This window comes from Netta rufina, assembly GCF_964035555.1.
Source record: "Netta rufina genome assembly, chromosome: 2".
Lineage (NCBI taxonomy): Eukaryota > Metazoa > Chordata > Aves > Anseriformes > Anatidae > Netta > Netta rufina.
In genome coordinates, this window is record NC_140124.1 from 108,077,204 (window position 1) to 108,084,625 (window position 7,422).

Genomic DNA, 7,422 nt, shown 5'->3' on the forward strand with positions numbered 1-7,422 from the left:
CCCGCTGGATCTCGCCGTGCCACACGCTTTGAAAGAGAAGTCTCCCAGCTTGACTCATCCCCGCCAGCACGTGGTGCAGCAACAGTTTATTTTCCTCACAGACCGGAGCGATGCGGGAGCCCCCGGCCCCGCAGCACCGGCCCCGCTCCCGCTGCTTCGCCCGCACCCCCGAACGAAGGCGAAACTCCGGGTGGGGGTTGGGGGGGGGGGGGGGCGCATACAGCGGGCGGGGGCTTAGCGTGGAAAGTAAGACGAGCCGCCTTACCTTTAAAAAAAAAAAAAAAATTGAAAAGGCGTGCGGATGTGGTGTGTTTTTGTGCGTGTGTTTGTTTTAGTGCCGCGCGGCCACGTGCTCGCTTGTTTGTGAACGAGGCGGCGCCGGGGCAGGCATGTCGGGCTGCGAGCGAGCGCTTTAAGCGGCTGATGAAATAATAAATTCCTACGGCGAAAACAGGGCTCGCTTCTCCCCCCTTTCCTTTCCCTCCCTCTCTCTTTTTTTTTTCGGGCTCAGCCGATCCGCACAAACGCGCATTCACGGCAGAAGAGGAAGCGACGGCGCTTTTTCAACAGCGAGCCCTTCCCCGGCACCTCGTAACTATTTTTTTATGTAGCGTAATTACGGCGACCTAGCCGGAGATAAAAACAGCTGGGACAGCCTGAGCCGCGGACACGTGCGGCTCTCGAGCAATGGCAGGCACCGGGGGGCTGCGCTACCTCAGGGCAGCGCCCGGCCGTTACCGGCCGTTAGCCGCCGTTACCCGCCCGCCAACCGCCCTGTGTGTGTGTATGGGGGGGGTGCGCGCCCTGCCAGCCCCGTTCCCGCCGCCTCCCCGCCTCCATTTTGTGCCCCTTCAGTGCTCTGGGGCTGGGAAGGGGTCGGGGAGCCGTGAGGGCAGCCCCCCGCCGGCCCTCCCCTCCCTCAGGGGGCAGCCGGAGCGCGGAAGGAAAAGGCTGGGGTATTTTTAACGCGCCCAGAGCCGAGTTGTGTCTCTGGAGGGAGCGGTGACTCATAGGTGGCGTGTGAGAGCGATTTAAATAAAAAAAAAAAAAAAAAAATTACTTTTTTTTTTTTTTTTTTTTTTGGTTGTTTTTAAAGCCCTGCTTTCCAGCTGTGAGAGCTGACTCTTCGGGCTGCTGCTTTGAGCGCCCACAGCGTGGTCGTGCCGAAGAAAAGAAAAAAAAAAAAAAAAGTAATGACGGGAAGTTAACAAAAGGCACGTCAGGGAGCTGAGGAGATTTCCCCCTCCACGTACGAGCCGCCTCACGCTTGTTTATTGTCCTTGGGACTGCTGGCAAGTTGGTCAACCAAACTCATGCACCCCCAATCCCCCCCCCGTTTTTTTTTTCTTGGGTGAGGTCATTTTTACGAGGGGAAAAAAATAAAGCTTTTCGCTCACACCGAGCTTAAGCTCACTTTTAAGCGTGTGAGTAACAGGCTTCCTAACGCCACTGGAATGCTGGTCCCAAGGAATTCACTCAAAGGGGAAAATTGATTTTGACTTAGCACATGGCTGCGTTCAAAGCTGTAAAAAACAAGGGGGTAGGACCGAGGACCCCAGATGAGCAAGTGTTTGTGCCTAGTTCCCTGGGTACAACATGAGTAAAAAAGTGTTTGTTTTGTTTTTTGGCAAGTTACTCTGTGGGCGCAAGTATTGCAGGGAGAAAGACAAAGTGGGTTTGTGCAGTTTTCATTTATTGTTGGGTTGGGGCAGTACTTGGGGTTTCTCGACAAATTCTGACTTCTTTTAGCACTTGAAGATACGTTTTGGAGGTTTCAGCGTGGACAAAACTTGCTATGAAGTAGAGCAGTTGGAAGCTGTAGCTTTCTGGAACAGTAAAACTTCAACACGCTTGAAAGAAAATGGTATCTATAAAGATAACAGGTGATTTCATTGCTTGTTCTGAGCTGGAATTTAAGGGTAGAGAATGACTTTATTTTTGAGTGAGTTCAGTAAACTGGAGGCTCATAAGTTGATGGTGAGTGTTGGTGTTGGCTGCTGCTGCTTGTGGGCAGAAGCAGTTGGTATGTAAGAAAATACATCACTTTCCACAGTTCTCTGTTTCTCTTCACAGGTTGGCAAGGCTGTGGATTTAGTATTACTTAATCTGCTGGAGCTGTATCAGCACTAATCATATCTCACGTGCAGTTCATGCTGCTCACGGAGCAACTTTGGCTTCTATGCAGCTCCTCGGGTAAGTGCGTGCTCTACACATACATCAAGATACGTCTGTACCAACAGGTTTGAACAACCTGGCTTAGCCACAGCAAGTTCAACTCTGTCTGGATTTGTCTGTATTGACATGCTGTAAGTATGTGTAGAACTGGATTCAAAGAGAAAGAAAAAAACAAAACTGGAGGGTCTAGATTTTGAGTTGTTCAATGGTTGTCTGTACCACAGGTTTGTGAGTGTTCTGTGGTCCTGCATGTTTGTTTTTGTCCTGTTGCACTGCCATATGTGATACCTTGTGTGACTAAGTGTATGTGTCTTATTTACAAGTGCTTTGCTTTGTGATGCTGGGACTGCATGTGCCTAACAACCACTGAAGTCTCCAAGACTATGCTTTGGACATAGAAACTCCTACAGGGAGTGCTCTGGAAAATCAATGCTTAGGTGTCACAGGCTTGTGGATATGTTATCTTAGTCTGTTTGTTCCAGTTTCCCATTCATTAACTTGAGAGTATCATATCTTCTCTCTTTATAGGACATCGTGACAATAAACATGACGCTGATCTCTGTGGAACACTGAGATACCACTGAAGTGTTTGTGAGGAAACATACTACTTTATAGTTTGTGCAGAATTAATTAGTGCACAGTAAGTTAAGCAAGTTACACCTTTCACAATAAGAATAAAGTGATGCAACAAATAACTGTTCTTTCAGGGGATAAATCTGTCCTATGCACGGAAAAAGAGGGATTCTTGTGGGTCACACCCATTCTTCACCTTTACTTACCCATTACATTGACTAGTCTCAGATGGTCTAGAGGAAAAGGAGAGGCCACAGAAGGCAGACAGACATGAGGTAATATTTTCCCACAAATGTCCCATTCTATTCTTTAATGGTTAGATACAAGCCCTGAAGCAATAGCTTAATAAAACTTACTTTGTTAATGAGATAGGTGGATGGTTTCTATACTGGTATAAATGTTTGATATCTGTGTGGTATTTAAACACTGTAATGGCAGGCAGTGGCAGAGTACCATATTGAATTGTGAATTACATAAGGCATTTCTTTTTTTTTCTTCTTATCTATTTATTTCATTGAATATCCTCTTGTGCTTTGAGACAAGGAAAACAAAGTTCCTGTTTTTTACCTGCTCTTTACCATTTGTTATTCTATGTGAAAAGCATCACGTCTGCTTTCGAAGATAAATAAATCAGTTTTCACAATCTCTTTTCCCATGAGAATTGCTCCCAGCTTTTGATTGTTGTCTTGGTTCTTTCCCAAGTCTATTTGGTCCTGCAGTATTCCATTTTTCAGTAGAGGTGACTTAGGCTGCACGCAGTATTCTAAGCGAGGTTATGCCTCTGATTACAATATATATATGTGTATTTGATATTACTCCCTGACCTATTTCTTCTGGAATCCAGCATGTTAGGCGTTATTTTTGGCTGCTGCTACATACTGAGCAGAGGGCTCTAACAATTTCGGAGAGCGTATAGCTTGTTTGAAGTTACTCTTATCTGCGGTTTTATATTCATCTTGGTGTTGAGCTTCTGTTATTGCATTATTCATTCATGCAACAGGAGTCACACTGCAGTTGTGACAAGTTTCCCTCTTCCCAAATACATTTTTGATAGCTGCAGACTTCAGTACCTCACTCTTCTTTACCTGTCCTGGTTTTTTTTGTCTCTCACTGGGCTGAGTTAATATATTAAAACAGAGTACAGGACCTGGACGCACCCTACTGTTAATCTTTTGTCATAATAAAAATTAGCCTTGCACTGTGTTTCTCTTGCTCTAACCAGATTTTCTTTCGTGACAATTGTTTGCCTTTTCCCCGAGCTTGTTCTTTGTCTGGTAGCTCCTTGTATGGAACCTTTTCAGAAACTTTGGAAATCTAAATTATGCCAGCCAGCTGCGCTCCCATAATTAGAGCTCACTTTGCCCCCATTGTGAAAGGGGGGGAAAAGGGGTAAATCAAAGTTGTGAAGACAATCCTAACATTTCAGAACTTCTCTGTAATAGACTCGGCAACTTGGATGTGCTTTACACTCTTTTATGTGTGCGCTTTTGTGCTTGTCAAAGATCAAACAGGAGGCAAAGCTCAGGAATCCCACATGTGGAATCACACTGATTCCTGTCTGGTATGGCGTCAGGTCTCCAACCTTTGGGTTCTCTGCATGGATTTTAGTACAGACTTGAGCTAACAGGCAGTAGTTACCATTCTTGATGAAGATCAGCTGCTCCTGTGATGCCTGCTTGCCACTGAGATTTTCAGACACCAGTGAAGAGGGATGCTGCTCCTGTTGGAGGTTTTAGCGCTGTCTTTCTCTGGGGCCTCCTACAACTCCTCATGTGCCAGCCCTTGCTCCCTTATTTCCACGTAGGCCTCCCCCACATCTGTGCCTCAGTATGTAAGCATATGGAAATAGAGTATTATCATGATTACTACAGAGGCAACTTAAGTACATGCAGTAATGTTATAAGACAATGCAGAAACTTCATAAATGGCATAATCACTTCTGCTCTGAGACTGGAAGCTGCACAGATACTCGGGGGAGTGGTTTACGAAGCTTGCTTTAACATGAAAGCGTACAATTTGAAGTCAGGCCACTGTGTAAAATTAAAATTAAAAGTGAATTATAGATTTAATCTTGCCTGGAGTAGCAGTGTTCACTTTCAGGTTTTAACTTAAAATGAAAGTGTGACTAGGAACAGACCGCAGGCATGTAATTCCACTGTTTATGTAGAAATTAGCATTTTTGTCCACCACAGATGCATCTTGTGCCTGCTTTACCTTCTTGTCTATGGTGGGGGGTAGGAGGCAGGGCTCTGGCTCTTATCTTTAGTGTGACACAAGTGAGCATATCATAATCAGCGTGACAAATGACATGGTTGTTAACAGTCTCAGTCTAGTTCAAGAACTTGTGGCATGGGAGAAAACAGATCCGTCTTTCCTGAAATTTGAAACTGGGTGCAATTTTGCAATTTATGTAATCAGTTTTTGCTTATCTGGAAGAAGTATAGCAAGTAACGTGGGTATGGCTGACCAAAAAAATGTGGTTTGGGGATTTTTTTTTTTTCTGCTTGTGGGATAACAAACCTGCTTTTACCACAAACTGTTGCATATCAAGAACAAAGCAGTAGGCTTACTGCGATGCACCCCAAGCAAGGGTGTCCTCTCCTAGCTGAACTTGTCTATCTAAATACTAGAATGACTATCTCCTCTTAAGCTTTTTTTTTGTCTACAGTGTTACTGTTTGTATTAAAATCATCTAATAAAGCAATGAAAACAAAGCCGAAAACAGACCTGCACTTGATACCTGATATTTCTCATGGGCAAAATGTTAATTTAAAATGAAAAAAATTCCAAGTACTCTGCACACTTTCTGTTTAGTGTAGTCTAGTCTAAACAAAACAATTTAATGGGTCAGCCAGGTATTTGGTTAGTATCTACAGTTGTTTGTTTGTTTGTTTGTTTTAAAAAAGTTTTTAAAAGAATTACTATATTTCAGGAACATTATTTTAAAAGTTTTCTCTGTCCTTATCAGACAAGGTTAAATGGTGCTTGCAGAAGCACAAAAAAAAGTGATCATAATGAAGGCATTATTACAGTAAATATTACTTGGTATAACAGATTACATGATTAGTTTTCTTAATAAGTATCTAGCTTGGAATACTTGTTATGGTCTGGGAACTAACAAAGTGACGCCAATAGAAGGTGAAGGTGAGTGTTGGGGAATAAAAGGCTCAGAAGACAGACCTCTTGAAAGCTTAATACTTGGAAAAAACAAAGTTCTTGCTGAAGATGCAGAGTTGCCATTCTTATGTAGAAAATAAATACCTTCTGAGATCTCAGATTTTCCATGTCTTTTTACCAGAATATAAATGTGGATATTATTTGCTGGATATAATAGTATAGAAAAACCTATTCATATGTTACCTTGTGCTGCACAAAGACTGAAAGGATGCAGACTAATTTTAAAATAGTAAGATTTTATGACAGGCCACAATTAAACACTGTATATTGAATTTGGAAAAGCTTTCACTGTTGTTTGTGCTGTACCTGCTCTGAATATATGCTGGAGGCCCTGGGAAATTCCAAGTTACTAGCTTTGTACATCAGTTGGTATTGTGTTCGCTTTTTTTTTTTTCTGCTGTGATTATTTTATTAATCTTAACTGCCGTACCATTTAATGGTCATATTATTGCTACCCATAATTTTCACATGTTGAAAGAATATTCTGCTTGTGGTTAAATATTATAGACGTTAGGAAAAATTCTGAGTGTGACCAGTCAAATTTGCAGCATGATGGCACAACTTCATCAGTTGAGGATCTAAACAAGCTATTAACATGATTTTATTTTCTGAGCATTTATGTACAAAGGACTCAACTGAGAAAATTCAGTGCCTGCTTGAGAGGCCCAGCCTTAAAGAACAAATTTGTACTAATAGGGGCTGGTGCTTCTGTCTTGCAGGTGATATTAGTGAGCTGCTATTTTCACCTGGGTGGAGCCCTGCAAAGGAGGCTTAATGACTCAAGAAAGGGGTTACATGTTCACTGCTGAAAAAGGCGTGTGAGGTTTTTAAAGTGATAGGTAATGGGTGTTGGCTACCTTTCTGTAAAATCCTAGACATAGCCTGAGGCACTAGACTTCTGAAGGCAACTGCTCGTTGTGATGACTTGGGACTGTGCCTGTCTGCAGATCTAGTGTGCCAAGAAGGATCCCTAAACCTGCATGTGGCCCTTTGGAGGAAAGAAGGGAAGAGCTGCGGTGTAAGGAAATAAGGAAATGAATTTGACCAAGACTTTGTTGCTCGCTTTTTTTTTTTTTTTTCTCCTTTGAGAGGATCACAACGCTTGGGTGGAGGAGGCTCTTAGTTGCTCAGACTCAGTACTTTAGTACTGGGGAAAATAAGCCTGGTGTATGTACTTGATTTTAAAATGCAAATCCTGAAGAGTTGCAGATAGAGGAGGAGTGAACAGGACAGAAATATGCATATATGCTGTCTACACTCAGTAAGGATGATGTTCCTGAGTCTGAATGGGGCTTTCAGGGTCTCTATGTGGCGTGCTCTTTCTACAAACGTTCAGCCAGTGCAGCACTTCTTAGGACAGGCTTTGGATGTGTGAGGTCCCAGGCATCCTGTCAGCAAGTGATCTTACACAATGTCAAAAATGCAGCTGAGGCTACATGGATCTCAAAACACAATGACCCCATGAGTATCTCTTTTGGGAACAGTATAGGACCTGTG

The 7,422-nt window shown here is 43.2% G+C and overlaps 1 long non-coding RNA gene across 1 annotated transcript; it reads left to right on the forward strand.

Moving 5' to 3' along the window:
- Positions 1–495: 495 nt before the first annotated feature.
- On the forward strand, positions 496–3,236 carry LOC311206154. The gene is made up of 3 exons (XR_014618193.1): positions 496–591; positions 2,074–2,193; positions 2,704–3,236. It is a non-coding gene; the product is annotated as an uncharacterized lncRNA (long non-coding RNA).
- Positions 3,237–7,422: the final 4,186 nt, after the last annotated feature.